Source organism: Coenobita brevimanus, chromosome 24 (assembly GCF_032717465.1).
Source record: "Coenobita brevimanus isolate Jiangsu-jjx chromosome 24, ASM3271746v2, whole genome shotgun sequence".
NCBI classification, from domain to species: Eukaryota; Metazoa; Arthropoda; class Malacostraca; order Decapoda; family Coenobitidae; genus Coenobita; species Coenobita brevimanus.
In genome coordinates, this window is record NC_136977.1 from 2,105,255 (window position 1) to 2,126,868 (window position 21,614).

The following is a 21,614-nucleotide window of genomic DNA, read 5'->3' on the forward strand; positions in this document are numbered from 1 at the left end:
GGTTGTATGTGCCTCTCTCTCTCTCTCTCTTTTTCTCTCTCTCCCGAACAGGACATTCCCGGGGCACGTGGGTTGGGGTCGCCGCGTGAGCTATTTCGGCAAAGTAATTCCTGAGGTAGCCCAACTCCTCCTCCCCTCCCTCCCACTTTCCTCCTTCCTTTCCTCCCTGCTTCTCACTTTCCCCTCCATTCCTCCCTCCTTTTCATTTTCCCTCCAATCCTTCCCCCTTCCCTACCTCCCTCCATTCCTTTCTCTTTACCCTTTTCCTTGTCGTCTCGTTTCTATTCCTCTATCCCGCCCCCCTTCTCACTCACTTCCATCCCTCCATCCCTCCCTCTTCCATCTCTGTTTCCCCCTCTATCCCTCCTCTCCTTCCTCTTCCTTTCCATCCTGCTGCATCCCTCCTTCCCCTCCCTCTCTCCTTCTTACTTCTATCCCCTCTCCCTCATCCATCTTGCTTCTTTCACTCCTTCCCTCCACCTCTCCTATCCCCCTCCCTCCATCAGCCCAACCTTGCCCTCTCTACTTCCCTCCTCTCGTCTCTCTTTTGTATTCTTTCCTCTCTCACCTCCTTGTTCTTTCACCCCTCCTCTCTCCTGTCTTGCCTTCCAACTTCTCTCCCTCTTTCCTCCTTCCCTCCACCCGCATCTCTCGTTCTCTCCCTCCCTCCCTCTTCCCTCATCTCCTTTCCTTCTTTTCATCCTTAATCCAATTTCTATCCCTTCCCCTTTCCTCGCCTCCTCTCCCTCATCTTAGTCATCCTTTCCTCTCCTTGTCACAGCTTCCTTTCCCCATCTCACTTTCCTTACTTCACACTCCCCCTTCCATCTTCTCTTCCTTTTCCTCCTCCCCCTTTCCCTCGTCTCTTCCTCCTCCTCCTTTTTTCTTCTCACACTACTCTTCCTTTACTTTCCTCTTCTCCTCCTTCTTATCATCTCCCCCCACTCTCCTCTCCACACTTCTTCCTTATCTCTCCCCTTTCCAAACCCTCGCCTCCTCCTTCTTCTCACGCTTTCTGTACCTTCCCTAAGTTCCCATCCTCCTCTTCTCCCACTGCTTCTCCTTCCACTCCCCACACTTCCTCTTCCCTCCCCTCTCCCCTCACCCCCTTATCCCCCCACCCTCCGGCATTTCTCAATTGATTTTCTTTTGTTTTCCGTTTTTGCTAATGGATTACCTCATCGTGTCTCACTTGTCAGGTATTTTTCAATTAGCAACTTTTTTTATTTTTATTTTTTCTTCCTTTGGGTTCGATTTACCTCTTTGACGAGACACTGGTCATCCTTGTGTCACTGGCTCACATTCTCTCTCTCTCTCTCTCCAGGACCACCTAGCAAGGAATGTCAGGTCTGTGTGGTCTGTTTATATAAGGACTCTCAACACTACCGTGCACGCAGTTATCCTCCTCACACACACACACACACACACACACACACACACACACACACACACACACACACACACACACACACACACACACACACACCAGACAGTTTAACGTTATCATTCCTGTAGAAAAATGTATAAATAAATAATGAATCCCAAAGCAAACACACACACACACACACACACACACACAGAAACAAAGAGACAGCACCTAGTACACATCCTGTCAGTTATCAACACATAAATGAATAAACAAAAATTAATGGCTTCCTTTCTAATGACAGGATGGACGAAGGCGAGTGACACGTACATACCTAACCTTCCCTACCTACATTCCAATTCACACTACCCCACGAAAATGTGTGTGTGTGTGTGTGTGTGTGTGTGTGTGTGTGTGTGTGTGTGTGTGTGTGTATGTGTGAGAAAGAGAGAGAGAGAGAGAGAGAGAGAGAGAGAGAGAGAGAGAACCAAGCAACTCAAATAATCTAGAAATATAAAGCTAAATAAAAATGGGAATGCAATAAGAAATACGGATGGGAAAAGAATATATGGGAAGAAAGACTGCAACGTAAACAGAAGAGGAGAGAAAGAAGTGCCCAGGGAATTCTCAAAATATTAAGACAATAACATTTAGGGAGAACAAATAACACAAAACTTAGGGAGGAACAAAACACAATGACGTAAAAACTGAGGAGAAAGGGCTAATACGTACAGCAAGAAAATAAAGAGAACAGCAACAGCACAGTAAATAAAATATGCAGTAACGAAGGGAGCTACGGAAATCGATATATAGATGCCGAAAGATTTAGATTAAAGAGAGTAAGAGAGAGATTAAAGACAGAACAAACAGTAGAAACTTGACCTTTCATTTAACCTTTCACTAGGATGAGGAGAGGACAGAGCAAGAGGGGAAGTGGAAGAAATGGAGGAAAGGAAGGCTAGGAAAAGAATGCAAGGGGAAACCCACTGCACAGTAAACAAAGGGGTAGACAACGACGGACCCCACGGAACTCCGAACTATTACCGCCTTCGGAAATACCTTAAGAGGAGAATAACTACACTTGGTAACAACTTAATGAAGAGCGTTAAGGAACAGGGATACGAAGAGAGCGCACAGAGGACAAAGACTGCGACATAAAACAGCAGAGACAAATAATAAACACCTAAAGGAAATGTCAATACTTTAGTTTTATGATTTAACACACAGAGTATATAATTGAAACTCCCTTCACTTATACTACAACATATATCCTTTACTCCTGCCACCCTTGAGGATTTATTTTTCAGCTTGTGAAGGACATCTTGTAGGGGAAAGGTCAAGGAGGATTAGAAGTAGGATGACGCAAGGACGGAAGGAGGAAAAGAAGATAGAAGGCAGGTGTAAGAAGGAAGAGATGAAAGAAAATGTGAGGGGAAGCGATAGAAAGAAGACAGAACAAAGGGATAAAAGAAACAAGAGAAAGAAAAGACAGAGAAAATGTGAAAGAAGGAAGGGAGAGAAAGAAGGGACAGAAAGAAAATCTGAAGGATGAGAGGGAGAGAAAGAAGGAAGAGAAAGAAAATGTGAAAGAAGAGAGAGAAAGAAAGGACAGAAAGAAAATGTGAAAGACGGAAGGGAGAGAAAGAAAAAGGTGAAAGATGAAAGGGACAGGAAGAAGTGAGAGGAGAAAGGGAGAGAAAGTAAATATGAGAGGATAAGTTCAAGGCACGAAAATGAAAGGAGGATAAGGCGTGCACAATGTATGAACGGAACACAAGAAATAATACAAGAGAGGGACAGGACAGGTAACGGGTAGACAAAAAAAAAACAGTATAAGACAGCAAGAGGCCTTAAGGAGCTCCTCTTGGACGTAAAAGAAAATTAAAGAGGAACAGGGAATGACAAGAGAAACAGGACCAGTACGCAAGAGGAAAGAGAAAATTAGAACTTCACAAAGAAAGAGGGAGATAATAATAAAAAATAAAAAAAAGAGATGAAGGCATTCCAAAGTATTATAATTACTGATATTAAAATGAAAGGAGAATCAAGAATAAAGAAAAATTGAAAGAAATAAGAAAGTAAATAAAATATAAGGTGACAAGAATTCAACACTGGCGAGGGAGACTATAGGAGAGGCCTTACAAGGAACTCCAAGTATAAATGATTCTTGACTTAAAACCGCCAGGATACACAGGACAACCTTAAGGGAGATTTGGGGAGACGAGAACATAAGAATGGGGAGACTAAAATGGAAATAAAGGAACACTGTAATAAAGGAAGGAAGACGAGGACATGACGAACTATGTGATGACAGAAGATCCTTTGGCACTCGCTTTTCAAATCTCATACGGAGAGAATAATCAGTCGAAGAAAAGATGAATGATTAAAAAAAACAATAGTAATAATAATAATAATAATAATAATAATAATAATATGCTGTAATAAGATGGAAAATTAAACAACACAATACACTGGACAAACAGGAGTAAATGAACGTGGTGACAATGAACTCCCTGGGAACTCCTTAAAAGACACAATTCTGAAGTTCACATCTAGAGATTAGATATTAGACTAACAAATAATGATATGCACGTGGAGGAGGAAGATAAAGAAGAGAAAAATGAGGGGGGAAAGATAAGTGGTGACGACAAATGACCCTTGGGAACTCCTCTCAGACTCATAACAGAAAATGGAATGAAAAAAAAGGTGAAAAGAAAATGTGTGTCAGGAAAGAGGAAAGCAGGAGGATAATGTAATAAAAAGGTGAAAAGAGGAGGAAGAAGGGGAAGGAGAAGGAAGAGGAGGAAGGAGGAGGAGGAAGAAGAAGAGGGGAAAGGAGGAGGAGGAGGAGGAGGAGGAGGAAGAGGAGCAATGACGGTTCCCAAGGTAAACTTCCCAGGAGACAAACAAGGCAGGTAGAGGTGACCTATTTACTGACAGGAACAAACACACCACCGCTGACCCCTCGCTCCTCTGCCTCCCCCTGCCCCTGCCACCACCCCTACCCATGTGCCCTGACCCATAAACTGAACCCTGCCAATACATCGACCCCTACCCTACTCTGACACTTCCCTTGCCTCTACCATCTCTACCATCAAACTGAACCCTACCTACCCCTGCCAATAAATCCACCCCTATCCTACCCTGCCCAAACCCCTACCATGACACTGAATCGTACCTACCCCTGCCTACAGTCTGACCCCTGCTAATAAATCGAATTCTACTGTACCCTGCCATATACCCCTGCCCCTGTCCCAACCCCTGCTGCTACCCCTACCCCTCCTCGTCCTGCTCCCTGTTCTTCCTTCACCCACTAAAATACCTGCCCCGATAACAACCCCCTGCTCTTGCCCCCACCCCTGCCAATCAAAAGAACCCTACCCCCTGCCCTTCCTTGCCCCTGCATCTACTCCTCACCCTACCCATTTCCTTGCCTCTACATCTACTACTCGCTCTACCCGTTGCATCTACTCCTACTCCTCACCTTAACTCTCCCCTGACTTCAACCTACCGTCCCCTACCTTTCTCAACCCCTGCCATCTCCCCTGCTCTCTCCCTGACCCTGGCTTGTCCCTTCCCCTGTCCTGACCTCATCCTACCCCTCCCCCCCCATTTACCTGCCTACGTAACCGGCCGCCTCCCTGCCTTTCTACCTGAGCACACACCTTTCCGGCAGACTCGGGATCTCCCTCTTCCTCCCCAAATCCCTTTCCTCTCTCTCTCTCTCCCCTAGCTGACTTTCTGTTTTTCTTCCATCCTTCTCCATCTCTCTCGTATTCTTTTATACTTTCCTTCCCTTACTTATTCTTATATTTTCTTTTTGATTTATTTTCTTTCCTTTCTCTTCTTCTCTTCATCATTTTCTACTTTTCTTCTTATTTTCCTTCGCTGCTTTTCCTCCTTTCCTTTCCTTCTCTTACCTCCCTCCGCAAGACTGAACGTTCTCTTTTATTTATTTCTTATAGCATCTTCAATCTTCCCGTCTTCACGCTACTCTCTCTCTCTCTCATTTTTACCAATCCCTTCCCTCCCTATCTCATTCTGCTTCTGAATAATTCCTCCCCTTTCTCTCTTCCTCCCCCCACTTCTCTCCAACCCTTCCCTTCCTTTCTGCTACAATTAAACAATCCTCTCTCTCTCTCTCTCTCTGACCTCAACAAATACTTAAATATTGAACTGCCTCCTGTTTATTTTAGATACTCTACTTATCCTTTACTTTCCCTTCAGGTGTATCCCAGCAGGTAAGACCCCAATGAACTAAGGGATGGGTTAGGCTCTTTCCCTTGCCTGACCCCTAACTCTGCTACAGGTGTATAACAGGTAAGCATGTTGAATTACCTGCCTTCCTGTACACCTGTTTTCCTATCTGCTTTCCTCTCCTCTACCTTCCCTAACAACGCACCGACTAACCTTCCTATCTACTTACCTACCGACCGACCTACCTACCTTCCCTAACAGCACACCGACTAACCTTCGTATCTACCAACCTACCTACACACAAGCTTCCCAAAGTCTACGTACCTATCCCCTCTTCTTCTTCCCCCTCTACCAACCTACTACCTCCCTGTCTATCCCCATCTAACATCATACACCCATCTCTCTTCTCCCTATTTATCTACTTACCTACCTACCTAGTTCCCTACATATCTCCTTTCCTACCTACCTATCTCTCCTGGCTACCTACATATCGTTCCTATCCACCTCAATCCCCAATCAACACACCTGACTACCTATCTAAATATACTCACCTTCTTCCCTATCTCATTTTCTATCGATCCCCATTATAACTACAACACTGAATTGTTTACGTAGGACGCACAAGGAAGGGAGAATGAAGAACCTCTCAGTGTGTTTCGTTTTACAGGAAAGACAATGGAAGGAACGTCCAGAACATTTGCATAGTTTTTATCCATACAACGAAAAGAAATGCAGGTATGACCGTAAATTTCTAGCTAATTCACAATATTGTACGTAAATCTTGGCCAGCACGTGTAGTAGTGGATTGCACGTGTAGCAGTGGACGCGTGAACAGAACTCAAGATGGAGGCAAAGGGTTTTACTTATTACAAATCTTAAGAACATCACAAGGAGGCCAATTTGCAGGTGAGGGAGAGAGTAATCTACCTGTCCTCAAGTTTCCATACTAGAAATCTTAAGACCAATAGAATCAGGTCATTTTGAAGGTAAGGAAGAGCAAAACACACCTTTCCTCAAGTTTACACATCAGATCTTAAGAATATCACTGTCAGATATTTTGTGGGGAGAGGAGAGAGAAAAATACCAGCCCACAAAAGGACAAACATTTACTCACTAAAACACGACCTCACACTAAGCCACTGAGAAAGACAAAAATCTCCCTAACCCACCTTCCTCACAGAGCTATACCCATATCTACAGTAATCCCACTCAAATAAATCCTCCTTTTAAATCCCTAGGGTCATTAGAAGAGGCTGTAAAGAGGGAGGGAAAAAAAAGACAAATCCACAGGCCTTATCTCCCCCAAAGCAAAGAATGGCGTCACTTCAATGAGATCTCACTTAAAGGGTCACGGGGTCTCGGTGTGTGTGTGTGTGTGCGTGCGTGCGTGCGTGCGTGCGTGTGTGTGTGTGTGTGTGTGTGTGTGTGTGTGTGTGTGTGTGTGTGAGAGAGAGAGAGAGAGAGAGAGAGAGAGAGAGAGAGAGAGAGAGAGAGAGAGAGAGAGAGAGAGAGAGAGAGAGAGAGAGAGAGAGAGAGAGAGAGAGGTGCATATATGACACATGAGACACGAGAAAAACAGAAACAGTTACATTAAAAAGAGAGAGAGAGAGAGAGAGAGAGAGAGAGAGAGAGAGGTCAGGGAAGGTGAGAGTTGGGCAATCAGCAGAGGTCAGCGGTGGGTGATGGACGCGTGGAGATGGGTCAAGGCAGGTCACAGCTGGGAGAGAGGTCAAGGGGATGTATTCATGAACTTTCTTAACTGACATGTGGCGTACCGTGTAAGATTAATTTCTTTATAATTATGATCTTATCCTTTACTTTCACTAACTCAAAAACATTCTTAAATCTAACCTGTCTATAAGAAAATTTCCATATATGTTCCTTTATTTTGATACATCTCACATTATTATAATTTTTATTAATCTGTTTTTCCTTCTTCTGTCCTCATATAAAAAAAAATCGAAAGCACTCTATACTCTCTTTACTCCAACCTGGCCTAAAACTTCCATCTCTCTATGCTGACTGTCGAGTGGTGGCAGAAGATTAACACTAGAATATGGTGTTAGTCACAAAAAGGTGCCATGAAAAGGTGTTATGAAAAGGTGCTATGAAAAGGTGACATGAAAAGGATGGGATTCTGGGTACGTATTCTCCTCGTTTCAGGAAGCTCCCCAGCACCTCTACCTAAACGACTTATTATTATTATTATTATTATTATTATTATTATTATTATATTGGATACGACTGGCTGATATCAGTGTGTAAGTTGTTCAAGCTGAAAATAGGGGTAATCTGGAATGATTTAAATGGCACAGATGAAGAGAGCAAGAAGTAAAAACCCAAATAAATCGCTCGTGAAGAGGTGTTAGGGAGCTTAGCCGAAGAGAACATGGGCACTGGTGATGAAGGGGTTAAGCGAGGCTGTTTCTAATCTCTCCAGTAAAAAAAAAAAAGAAAGAAAGAAGGAAAAAGAAAAAAGAAAGAAAACAAAACTACAAACCTGAAATAAAGTCGTGGTAGCAAGATGAAATAAATAAATAAATAACGTCCTCGCACTGAAAGGGTTAAGAGCCTTCGTGAATAAGGGCGAAGATAGGAACTCCCTTATCAATCTCGCAAATCGCGGTATCTGTCTCGCACATCGCGGTAATGGGGCGCGTGTAGGCCTGGCTGGGAGGCTGGGTTATTGTTGGATGGAAGACGGCGAGGCGTGGATTGAGGTGGGAGAAAGGAGATGGGGGATTAATGTACGTAGGGATGGGGATTAATGTACGTAGGGATGGGGATTAATGTACGTGGGAATGGGGATTAATGTACGTGGGAATGAGGATTAAAGTACGTGGGGATGGGGATTAATGTACGTGGGGATGGGGATTAATGTACGTAGGAATGGGGATTAATGATGGGGATTAATGTACGTAGGAATGGGGATTAATGTACGTAGGAATGGGGATTAATGTACGTGGGAATGGGGATTAATGTATGTGGGGATGGGGTTTAATGTACGTGGGGATGGGGATTAATGTACGTAGGAATGGGGATTAATGTACGTGGGGATGGGGATTAATGTACTTAGGGATGGGGATTTACGAACTATTGAGACTAGTGGGAATGAGCGACTATGTAGGAGGGAATTAAGGATTTATGTAGGTGGGAACGGGGGATTTATTTACTGCTAAGACGCGTAGGGATGGGAGATTTGTACAATATGAACTCTGAATACTACTGAGAATCGTGGGTATGAGGGATTTATGGAGTACAGAGGCAATGGATTCGTGGGGATGGGGGATTAATGTACTTCTAGCGCCAGGGACGATGAGATGATGCCCCGGTGTACTGCATCTCAACGACAGGTCACCGTACCGCCCCCTCCCTCCCCCCCCAAACACCTCCATGCAGATCCACCAACGAGAGAGAGAGAGAGAGAGAGAGAGAGAGAGAGAGAGAGAGAGAGAGAGAGAGAGAGAGATTTTTATTGGTATCGCATATTGACCATCGCTGATCCCGTCACAGAGTACCGAAAGCAAACTCTCTCTCTCTCTCTCTCATTCGTTTATCAATATATTCACCAATCGATGTCACTAATACTTTCATCTTTCAGTGTTAATCTATCTAGCTTTCTCTTATCTACGCTTATCTTTCCCTCCAGCAAAATAATAAAATTCTAACTATACATAAATAAATACAGATAATTAGATAGATAGACCTGACAGACAGATAGAAAGATATATACATAGATAGACAGACAAACTTATTAAAACCACATCTAATTCTCCATCTGTCGACGTATCAACATAAATTTATATAACCAATTTATCATTTTCTTTCGATATATTAACAAACGTATATATCAATCTACACTACAGCTCTATCTATCCTTATATCTATCTATCTATCTATCATTTCATCCAGCTATTTATCTATCCGCCCAGCATCTCATCTCATTCATCTTGTCCTCCTCTAACTCACTTTCACTCACGATCTATCCCTACTCATTAACAATATATTTTTTGTTTTAGCGGTTAAGAGGTACGAATTGTGTGTATGTGTGTGTGTGTGTGTGTGTGTGTGTGTGTGTGTGTGTGTGTGTGTGTGTGTGTGTGTGTGTGTGACGAATATATCTGTATGTATACGTGTGTGCGAATGGGAATGTGTACCGATATCTCAACTACCTCTCTCAACTTGCGTGAAGGCCCACAAACAGGCCCTTTACACACACACACACACACACACACACACACACACAGCATTTGTGGGATTGATGCTGACACTGAAGGTCTTGACTGCGTGTGCGTGCGTGGCTATTCTTGCGTGTGCATGTGAATTTGTACGTGTATGTTTACTGTGTCTGTAATGCAAGTATATATGCGAGCTCTGAATTTCTGCGTGCGTGCGTGCGTGCGTGCGTGTGTGTGTGTGTGTGTGTGTGTGTGTGTGTGTGTGTGTGTGTGTGAGAGAGAGAGAGAGAGAGAGAGAGAGAGAGAGAATCATAGTCGTGTGTGGGCGTGGATGTGCGTGCGCGTTTATGAGTGCATGTCTGTGTGTAGGTAGGAATGTGTGTGTGTGTGTGTGTGTGTGTGTGTGTGTGTGTGTGTGTGTGCCCTATTACCTGTGCATCAGGGAGTCCCCGCCTGAGCTGCCTTGACCAACCTGTTGATATATGAGAGGCGGGGAGGGGCAGGCAGGCAGGCAGGCAGGAAGGGGGACGGCCAGGTAGGTGAGTAGGCAGGGAGAGGTAGGTGATGTAGAAAGAGAAGCTGTCATTCTGGGGGAGGTGGGGGTAGTGAGGCAGGAAGGAAGGTAGAGGTGGTGGGAGGCGGCTAGGGGGAGGAGGCAGGGAGAGGTAGGAGGCAGGAAGAGAGGTAGGGTGTGGCACGGGGTAGGCAGCGAGACTGACAAGCGGGCAGTTGGACGGGCAATAAGGTAGGCTGACAGGCGTGAGGGAGGCAGGTGGGGTAGGCAGTGTGGCAGAGAGGGAGGGTGAGAGGCAGGCAGCCAGGTAGAAAAGGTGGAGGAGTAGGCAGTGAAGAAGGGAGGGATGTGAGGTAAGAAGGGGTGGAGGTAGGCAGAGAAGCAGAAAGGGGAGGGAGGATGGTAGGTAGGTAGGGGAGGCAATGAGCAGGCAAAGAAGGACTCAGGCAGTCAAGCAGGCAAGAAACGGAGGCACGGGGAAGTAGGTAAGGAGGGGAGACAGGGAGGTTTGGAGGGGAGGCACAGAGGTAGGGAGGGAGATAAGGAGGGGAGGCAGGGGGTGGGAGGTAAGGAAGGGAGAGAAGGAGAGGGAGGCGGGCAAGGAGGGGAGGCTGGGGGAGGGAGGTAGGCAAGGTGGGGAGGGAGGCAGGTGGTAAGCAGGCAAGAAAGCGGGGGATGGAGACATGAGGTATGTAGGCAGGTGGGTCAGGCAGCAGACGGAAGGAAGGAAGGAAGAGAGAAAACACGCAAGCAAGCAAGACAAAAAGAAAGAAAGAAAGGAAGGAAGGAAGAGAAAAAGCAAGCAAGAAAGAAGGAAAAAAAGGAAGGAAGGAAGGAAGCAGGCTGGAAAATATTAATGCAAACCAAAATGCGAAGGGCGGTAGGAAGGAAGGAAGGATGAAGTTGGAACACATGCAGGAGAAGGAAACAGATAGAAAGGAGAAGTAGGGGAAATGGATAGGAGAGGGAGAGGAGGAGACAGTGAGGGAGGAGAGAGGGAGGAGGGAGGAAAGGGGAGCAAGCAGGACACGAGGAGGAAATGGAGAATGAGGGAAGGAGGGAGGGAGGAGGGAGAAGGAAGAAATGGCTGGAGATTCAAGATAAAGGAAGGAAGGAAGGAAGGTGCAATGGAGGAACTGAGTGAAGGCAGAAAGGAAGGACAGAGACAGAGAGAAACCAGACAGAAACTGAACCAGGAACTAAGTAACAGGAACCAGGATCTCAGGAACAACACCAGATCCGCCCAAAAGTACCCCAAAGCACGCAACGCAATCCTACTTCCCCCCAACGCAAGGGAAAAAATAGCAATAAACGGAGTGGAGTATGTCAGGTGAGGTTTTGAAATGTTATGTGTGTTTCTCCATTTTCGTAACGTTTGGAAAATGATGATGATGATAGTGGTGGTGGTGGTGACGATGATGATGATGGTGGTGGTGGTGGTGATGATGATATTTCTATTACTATTATTATTATGTGTTAGGTAGGGACATCCACCATCCACTCAATACACTGCTGCTTCCATGTGTGTGTGTGTGTGTGTGTGTGTGTGTGTGTGTGTGTGTGTGTGTGTGTGTGACTTCGCGGATACCTGGATGACTGACTGTTGGGTGGCCTGACCCGGCCAAGGACACACACACACACACACACACACACACACACACACACACACACCGAGAGAGAGAGAGAGAGAGAGAGAGAGAGAGAGAGAGAGAGATGCAAACACCTGTGAGGAGAACTATATACCGGTACGCATTATAAAAAGGTGAGGGTAGTGGTAAAGGTGGTGGTAATTGTGGTGGTGTGGTAAAGAAATAATAAAGAAAATTGCAGCGGGGATGGTGGTAGTTGTGGTAGCGACGATACATAGTAATTGTGATGGTGGTAGTGATGGCTGAGATCATGATAGTTGTGGGAGTTATGGTAGAAATGGAGGTATGGTGGATGGTATGGTAGTGGTAGTGCAGTTGGGGAGGTGATGGTGGTAGTGGTTGTTGAGATGGAGCTACAGGAAGTGTTGTGGCGATGGTGGTAATGGTGGTGGAGATGGTGGCAGCGATAGTGGTACAAGTGGTAGTGTTGGTAGTGATAATGGTAGTGTAGGAAGAAGATAAAGATAACGAGGTGGAATGTGGTGTTAGAACTGGTATTCCCAGATGGTGGTAGTGGTAGGCAGTGGTAGGAGAATGGTAGGTGCAGTAGTGGTAGGCAGTGGTAGGGGTAGATGCAACAGTGGTAGTTATGGTGGTAGTGGTTGGTAGAAGAGTTAGGAATTAATGCAGTAGTGGTAGTGGGAGTGGTAGACAGGATAGTAGCCAGTAGAATAGGTAGTGGTAGACAGGGTGGTGGTAGTGGTAGTAGTAGTAGGAGTAGTAATAGTAGTAGTAGCAGTAGTAGTAGTAGTAGTAAATGTGACAGCTATATAATTAAACATACTATTATAAAGTAAAACAGTGACAGACAGACAAGAAGATAGGATAGTAGAATAGTAGTAGTAGAAAGAGGATAGTGGTAGTGAGGATAGTGGTGGATAGAGTAGTGGCAGTGAGTGGCACATCTGGACCAGGTAGTGACAATGCTGAAGATGGGGGTAGTGACGGCCTTGAGGAGGGGGTTAGTGGGGGATAGGGAGGGGGTAGAGGGGAAGGGGTAGAGACGGAGGAGATGGATAGGGAGGGGGTAGGTGGGGGATGGAGAGGGATTCGTGGGGGGATATGGAAGGGGGTAGTTGAGAAGGGTAGGTCTGAGGGAAGGGGGATAGGTATGAGGAGTTAGGGGGAGGGGGTGATTCTCAAGGTGGTGTGAAAAAGGGTAGGGGGAGAGGGGAGCAGGTCTCAGAGGTATGGGTAGGGGTAAAGGGGGGGAGGGGTGTAAGTATGCCTCATGACAGGGGTGGGGGGGTGAAAAGGGCATTGGAGTAAGTCTAAAGGTGAAGGGGGAGGGGAGGGGAGGGGGTAAACCTCAAAATATGGGGTAGGGGGGAAGAGGAAGTGAAAGGGGAAGTAGATATAACAGTGGATTCAGGGTTAGGGGAAGGGGGAGGGGGAAGATCTCAAAATAAAGGGTAGGGGGGAGGGGGAGGGAAGGGGAAGTAAAGGAGACATTGATAAGGGAAGGGGGGAGAGAGAGAGAGAGAGAGAGAGGGGGGAGGGGGGAAGGAGATGGGAAGAAAGAGGGAGAAGGAGACGGGATGGGGAAAAGAGGGGGGGAGAGTGGGGTAGGGGGTGACACTGCTGAAGGACCACTATACCAGAGGGGAGGGGGGTGTACCCGTTAGGTCACCTGCCGCCTCTCCTACTGATAACCCAGACTACTTCTACTACCACTACCACTGCTTACTCCACCCCTAACTCCACTCTACTCCACCCCTAATTCCACTCCACTCCATCCTGTTCTGACACTACTTCCAACTCCACTCTCGTCCACCTTACATCCACTCAATATTCACTTCCTCTCCTCTACCTTAAACCATTTGATTTAGTGCATCTTTCTTCTCGTTCCCTCCACTCCAATACTCCACTCCGTTCTTCCCTCCACCTCTTGCAGTCCACTCCACATCATACCCTCCACCTTACCCTAACTTCAACCTCATACAAAATTTCCCCCTTCTTCACTTCACCTAACTCCTGACACTCCACCTCTTCCACTCCACTCCACTCCACCTCTTCTTCCATTCCACTTCACTCCACTCCACCTGGTCGTCCTACACGCCACCTCCACTCCCTCTGATCTTGACCCAGTAACTTTCAAGAATTCAGTTCAGTACCAATTATTTTTACTTCTCTCTCTCTCAAAATACCAATTATTCTTAACTTTATCAATACCTGTCTATCTATCTTTCAGTACCTATCTATCTATCTATGACTCTCTCAATACCAATTATTCTTAACTTTTACCAATACCTATCTATCTATCTACCTATGACTCTCTCTCTCTCTCTCTCTGGGGGGAAAAAAATCTGTAACTATTCTTTGCCTCCCGTTTTTTATACCACTCCAACCTATACAAGGGAGGACCAAAAAAAAAAGTCACCTACACACCCACTGCCCTTTCTGACCCTCTTCCTGTTTCCCCTTCCCCCTCCCCCTCTCTTCCCCCTACCCTACCTCTTGTCCTAAGCCCCCCTCTCTGTCCTCTCTGTGCCCTGTTCCCTCCCCTCCCTCTTTTCTCCCCCCCTCTCCCTCTCTTTCTCTCTCCAAACCTTTTCTACCATACCTATCCCCTATTCCACCCCCCCCCAAGTCCCACTAAGGGCAGGACTAGGTACCAAGGACGTCCACTGCCCCCTGAACCCCCCCATTGCCCCCCTTCCCCCTATCTTGGTCCCCCCCTCCCCCTCCCTTTAAGTATCTGGGGTGAAACTGTTCATTTTCACGATTCATGTTTTTCACTCACTCCATCTCTCTCTCTCTCTCTCTCTCTCTCTCTCTCTAACGAACAAGGACGTTCATCAATATAATCCCTCGTACCTAAAACACACACACACACATACACACACTATTCAAACTGCAAATAAACATTCACACACATATTCTAACGTATCACACACACACACACAAACTTACACACACTTCCCCACACCCTCCCCACGCACACACTACCCAACCCCACTTCCCACCCCACACAAAACAACATAAGCCTACATCACACGCCTCCATACAGCATCCCAGGCTAGTGACAACCCCCCAAAAAAAATAAGTATAAAAAGAATCCAAAGCCCAATCTATATACTACAGCACCTATAATACTGACAGTGAGACAGCTCCCGAATAAGGGGAGACTGGTTGGAGGGGAAGGTAAGCAGGTCTGAGTCTACTGGTTCTGCATATGCTCAGCTGGTAATGTTCAGGTAGACTGAAGGACAGGTGTGGGCAGGTAAGGCGGTGGGTAGACGAGGTGCAAAGGTTACAGGGTAGATGGGTGGGTAGGTAGGTGTTTGACGAGATACAGTTTAATTTGGTAGATGAGTGGATAGCGGTACACAGATAGGTAAGTAGATGGATAGACGAGGTGCAAATGTTAAGGGGGTGGCTGGGTGGGTAGGTGTTAGAGAAGACGGACAGATAGGCAGATAACAGATGCATTGGTAGCTGGGTAAGCAGATTTAGAGGAGATCGACAATTACACTGATGGATAAATAGATACATAAATAAGTAGGCAGAAGAAGTGCAAAGGTTGGAGGGCGGATGGGTGGCTAGGTAGGTGTTAATGAAGACAGGTGGACAGATGGATAATTAGGTACGGCTGATAAATAACTGCCAGATGGATACAGACAAGGTAGGTAGGTAGGTAGGCAGGTAAAGTATGCAGGTAAGTTAGGTGGATATGATACTGTCAAAAAATATATACCAGTAGAGGCAAAGTATAAAATCCAGCAGATGTGCAAGGAGTTCATTAAGAAGGTAAAGAAATGTAGGGAAAGGTGAGTATATAAAAGAAACAAGCAAGTAAACATAATTAAACAGGTGTATAATTAAACAGGTAGGCCAGTCCAAAGGTAATTATGACACGTGTGCAAGGAGATAAGTAAAATCAGGAAGATAAGCAACGAAAGACCAACTGATTGATTACATAAACAGGTGAGGCAGGCTAGCAGATGAATACAATTAAGGTACAGAGAGAGAGAGAGAGAGAGAGAGAGAGAGAGAGAGCTAGTAGAAGTAGAGGTGGAGGGGGCGGAGGGGGGGTGGATATAGCAAGAAGTGGAGCAGGAGTCAGGGAGGTGGAGCAAAAATTCTGGACGGCTTCGGACGGACACCCACCGGACCAGACTCAAGGCCAGGTGGAGGAAGTGGAGGCAAGGGGGAAGTGGAGCAGAGGGTGCAAGGGAAGCGAAGTGGAAGAGGACGGAATGTGGAGTACGGAGAAGCGGAAGGGAGGGGAAAAAATTGTGGAGGTGTTAGAGTGGAAGAAAGATGGATTAAGTGTGTGTGTGTGTGTGTGTGTGTGTGTGTGTGTGTGTGTGTGTGTGTGTGTGTGTGTGTAAGAGAGGAGGCGAGTGTCTGAAGAAGGATGAATGAGTGGAAGAGAGAGGTTGCAGTTAGATCAGGTGGAAGAGTGGAGTCGAAATACGCAAACAGGCAGTGCTACAGTGGAAGAGAGTAGGGAATGTAACAAGATAGAGAGGAGAAAAGTGGATACAGAAAGAGAAGAGAGGAGAAAAAGAGAGCAAGACAAAAAGAAGAAAAAGACACGAAGAGATAATACATGCAGTGGTACAAAAAAAAAAAAAAAAAAAAAAAAGGAAGATATATGGAAGACATGAGAAGAGGGAAGAAGAGAGAAGGCACGAAGAGAGGAAGACAAACTAAGAAGAGAAAAAGAGAAGCAAGCAAGAGAAAAAGAGGACAGCTGCAGTAGGGCAGACGGTTCCCACAAAGCAACTGCTGTCTAGGGATACGGAGAGAGAGAGAGAGAGAGAGAAAATAAGAAAATGATAAGGATAGCAAAACCAAAAGAGGAGATAAAAGAATATGTGGAAAAAGAAAGCAAAGATAATTACAAGACAAGAAGATAAGTGGAAGAAAAAGTGGAGAGAGGGAAGGGGTGGATGAAGTATGTGGAAGAGAAGTAGGGTGGATAAGCAGCTACTGGGTGGAGTGGAAGGGACGATAGTGTATCTTGGAGACTGATAAAGCTACAACAGGTGAAAGACACTGATAAGGCTTACACACACACACACACACACACACACACACACACACACACTACTTACACAGATTTTGTCTCTCTCTCTCTCTCTCTCTCTCTCTCTCAAAAGTATCTTGCATGTTATCTGTCAGTTTAACATCCATAACAAGAGGATACTATGGTGTAAGTGGTAAAATAAATCGCTGAGGAAGAGGTGTTAGGAAAACTCTATAGCCACTAGGGATACCGCCTAGACCTATTAAAAAAAAAAAAAAAAAAAAAAAAAAAAAAAAAAAAACACTGAGCGAGACCAGACCCACGAGACCATAGGGGGCGCGAGGACAGGGAGAAGGTCTCGTATCGGTGCCTATCGAGGACACGTGGATCACTATACACCCTAAAATACAACCATCACTGTTATATCAAGGTCCCTAACTGCAAATGAGGGTGAGCTACAGGTAAGACGAGGACAGGTGACCTCTGAGGGGGTGGGGGGGTTTACACTGGCCTCGGTCTCGGGCTTCTGGGTCCAAACGAGTCACTTCCCGAGAAAATTGGCTTGCCCTTGATCAGCTCTCTCTCTCTCTCTCTCTCTCTCTCTCCAGTTCACCAAGCTCTATATTTTTCCCCTTCCCATCTCGTTTAACTATATCCTCTCTCTCTCTCTCTCTCACACACACACACACACACAAAACTGTAATTTCACAAACCACCACTACAGCTACCACCACTCATATCATCCATACCACAATTATCACCACCCAAATCATCCCTACCACAAATATCACTACTACCACCACTCCTATCATGCTTACCACAACTACCATCACCACTATTACTCTTACCACAACTACTACAACCACCCCTATTAACCCTCCCACAAATACCACAACCGCACCACTTCCCTTGCAATTACAACTATCACCATCACCACCATCCCTATCACAACTACCACCATCCCCATCAAACTACCACCATCACCACCATCCCTATCACAACTACCACCATCACCCCCCTACACAAATCCCACTCCTACCACTACTCCTACCACAATTACCACATCTATTCCCCTACCACAACCACCCCTACTATCACCACTACTAGCAATACCAGTCAAACCAGGAGGTACCAGTCAGTCAGGTCTGTCCCTCCTCCCCTATCCCAGTCAATAGTCTATCCATCACCAGTCACCCACACCCATCCAGTCAAATGATGGCAACTAAATGACTGAATGAGGGGTGAAAAGGGAGAGTGGAGGTAGGGATGGGGGTGGGAGGGTGATAGATGAATGGATAGATGGATGGATGGCTACAGATAGACTGATAGATAGACAGACAGGCAGGTATATCTGAGTGTGAGATAGATGTTGAGATAAATACGCATACCCTAGTACATGGAGAGAGAGAGAGAGAGAGAGAGAGAGAGAGAGAGAGAGAGAGAGAGAGAGAGAGAGAGAGAGAGAGAGACTCCACTTAGTCTGTGATACACCCAGTTAAAGACAGTCACTGCACTTCATCTCCCCAGTCTGCTTATTAACTGTTGTAAGTCTAATTGCCTAGTTAAGAAGCAAGGACAGTATACAGTTACGTTCTTTATTTGGCTGTAATTTAATATGTGACAGTCAGAATTCGTGAGTGTGTGTGTGTGTGTGTGTGTGTGTGTGTGTGTGTGTGTGTGTGTGTGTGTGTGTGTGTGTGTAATTCACCGGGTCGGTCAGGATCACCTGATGGTCGTGATCGTGAGCTTTTTACCCTCCCGGAAGGGAGCTGAGAGCTCATATAGTCCGATCTAAGGGCAACGGTGTGACCTTCACACACGCACACACCCGTCCCCTTGCTAAACGGGGACAGTAACCATCCACTTCGTCAGTGAAACTTTTCGCAACCTGAGCGAGGCGCGAACTCCCGTCCACCAGTTGGCAAGCGAGAACGTTACCACTCTGTGTGTGTGTGTGTGTGTGTGTGTGTGTGTGTGTGTGTGTGTGTGTGTGTGTGTGTGTGTAATCTTCTCTCAATATTACACATCATTCATCACTAACGACTCTTTACTGCCCATTCATCACCAACCATCACAACCTCAGCCATTCACCATCCTTCATCAGTCTACCGTCTATTCATCAATCACCATTCATCATCACTACCACTCTCAAACACCCATTCATCACAATTCATCACTAGAAATTCTCCAAAGTCCTTCGCAACACTACCACCACCCTTCACCACTGCTTACCCTCCATTCATCATTCATTATTAGTCATCACTACCTCTTCTCCAGTGGCAATTCATCACCATTCATCACCATCCACTCAGCCATGCATCACCAGTTCATTATACAACCTCTCCCTTAAATGCAACCATCATTGTTAAGTCAAGGTCCCTAACTGTATTTCTGGACCCACATAACATATTCATCTTAATCAGGAATCTTTCGTCCTTTTGTCGCTTATTTCCCGTAGCTCAGTGACAAAAGAGGACGATATTACGGCTCTACATCCCTTCCACAGCACTTCTTTGTGACTAGCACCATATTCTGTCCTCCCTACCTACCCTCAACCCCCCTTTATTCCTCAGCCTCTCCCCATTTCCCCAAAGCCACCATTTCACACCCTTATTTCCACATCCCTCCACTCCTTACCTTTCCCATTCCTGATTTCCTCTCTCCCAATACTCCCCTTTCCTATTCCTGATTTTCTCTCTCCCACTACTCCCCCCACCCCAATCTGCACTAATCCCAACTCCCCCCTTCCCCAGATCTTCCTTACTACTCCCCACCTCTTCCATCTTCAACCTCCCACTCCCTCCACCCATCACCTCCACTCTTTACCCTCCCTCCACTCCTTAACCTCCTTATTCTTCACTCCCTGACCTCCCCCCCTCCTCACCGCCAGCTCCAACCCCCTCTTCTCCCCCTCTCCCCTCCCCTCCCTTCCCCCTCCTCATGCCGACATAGCGAGTAGTGGCCTGAGTCGCCTTGCATCATAATTACCAAGTTAAGCCCCAGAACACCCTAACTCTCTCCCCCCTCCCCACTGACCTCTACCCCTTCCCCCTGATCTCTCCCACTACCTCTTCTCCCTGACTACATCTCCCCCTGCCCCTTTCCTCCCCTCCTCCCGTTCCCCCTAACCCCCTCTCCTTCCCACTCCCCAACTACAGACGTCCCCATCATTCCCATTTCCTTCTACGCCTCTCCCCTTACTTTTCCCCTCTCCCCCTCCTACTTCCCTTATCTTAAAACCCCCCCTCTGACCTATCTCCTCCCCTCCCCCTCCCAGCTAGCAACGGGGTGAGGGAAGTAAGGACACGGATGCAACAGAGGGTCCTTTCTGCTCTGCGGGTCACTACCTCCTTCACTCGCCACTTGCCAACATGTTGCTACTTTATACACTTGTACTTACACGTTCACTGGCGCGCGCGCACACACGCACACGCACACACACACACACACACACACACACACACACACACACACACACACACACACACAATTACCGGTACATATCACCTCATACTTACACACACACATACCGTACATACAAACATGCATATATATTACCATCTCACACACTCACAAAAACACATCACTTCGCTCACACACACACGTCACATAAACTAAGCTACTGTATATCATGCATTCACACGACATAAACACAAATAGTTACAATATACTAACACACAAATCCTCTTACACATACACACAAGACAATAACTGTTCACACACACACACACACACACACACACACACACACACACACCTACACACGACTATTCAACGAAGAGAAAATATAAGTAGGGATTATTTTTCACTATCTCAACAATACCAATCCCGAACCGCGTTTAATCTTTCTCTAAAACGCCACGATAGAGAGAGAGAGAGAGAGAGAGAGAGAGAGAGAGAGAGAGAGAGAGAGAGAATTCAGCCGCGTTGCAACATCCTACTTATCTTGTGGGAAATGGTAATTACGGCAAGTTTTTTTCTTTTTTTTTTCCTTTCTTTTTCTTTTTTTCCGTAGTCGTCCATCTGACCTAAAATGGTACCTGTGATCGTGACAACAAAGGTCGAATCCGGCGTGGGCAAGCCCCTCTCTCTCTCTCTCTCTCTCTCTCTCTCTCTCTCTCGCCGGGCTGGGTTAGTTTTATTTAGAATATGTCTGGCTTGGGCTTGATCCTGACTCTCACGCAGGGTTACTGGCTTGGGTTAATCTGGGTTTGTTTGGGTTGGGGTGGGTTGGATTAAGCTGAGATGGGCTGGAATACATGAGACTGAGCTGGGGTGGGTCCTCTCCTGCTTCATTACCTACATGTGTAAATAGGGATCTGGATGTTTCACGTGATGGTTGCGTGTGTCATTCTGAGGGGAGGATGTCTGGGTACTCTCCTACTCAGTCACGCTTTTAAATGTACGTGTTTGAGAATGTCACGTGCCTCGTTTGTCAGATGATACCGCGTGTTCTCCTCCTCACCATCTACGTCTTCCTAGGTCGCCCTCCTTCCTTACAACTTAGTAGGTGGGTCAGTAAGCTCGTGGTTCCGTCCTTGTCAGAAACGTTTTATATCTCCTTCGATTTATCCATCTGTCTATCTATCCATCCAAGTTCCTTCCACCGATCCACATATTAAAGCATATATTCATCTATCCACTCATTGACTACCCTACCTCTCAACATATCCATCCATCTATTCACTCACTCCCCACCTATCATCCATCCACCTATTCTACCACCCATCCAATC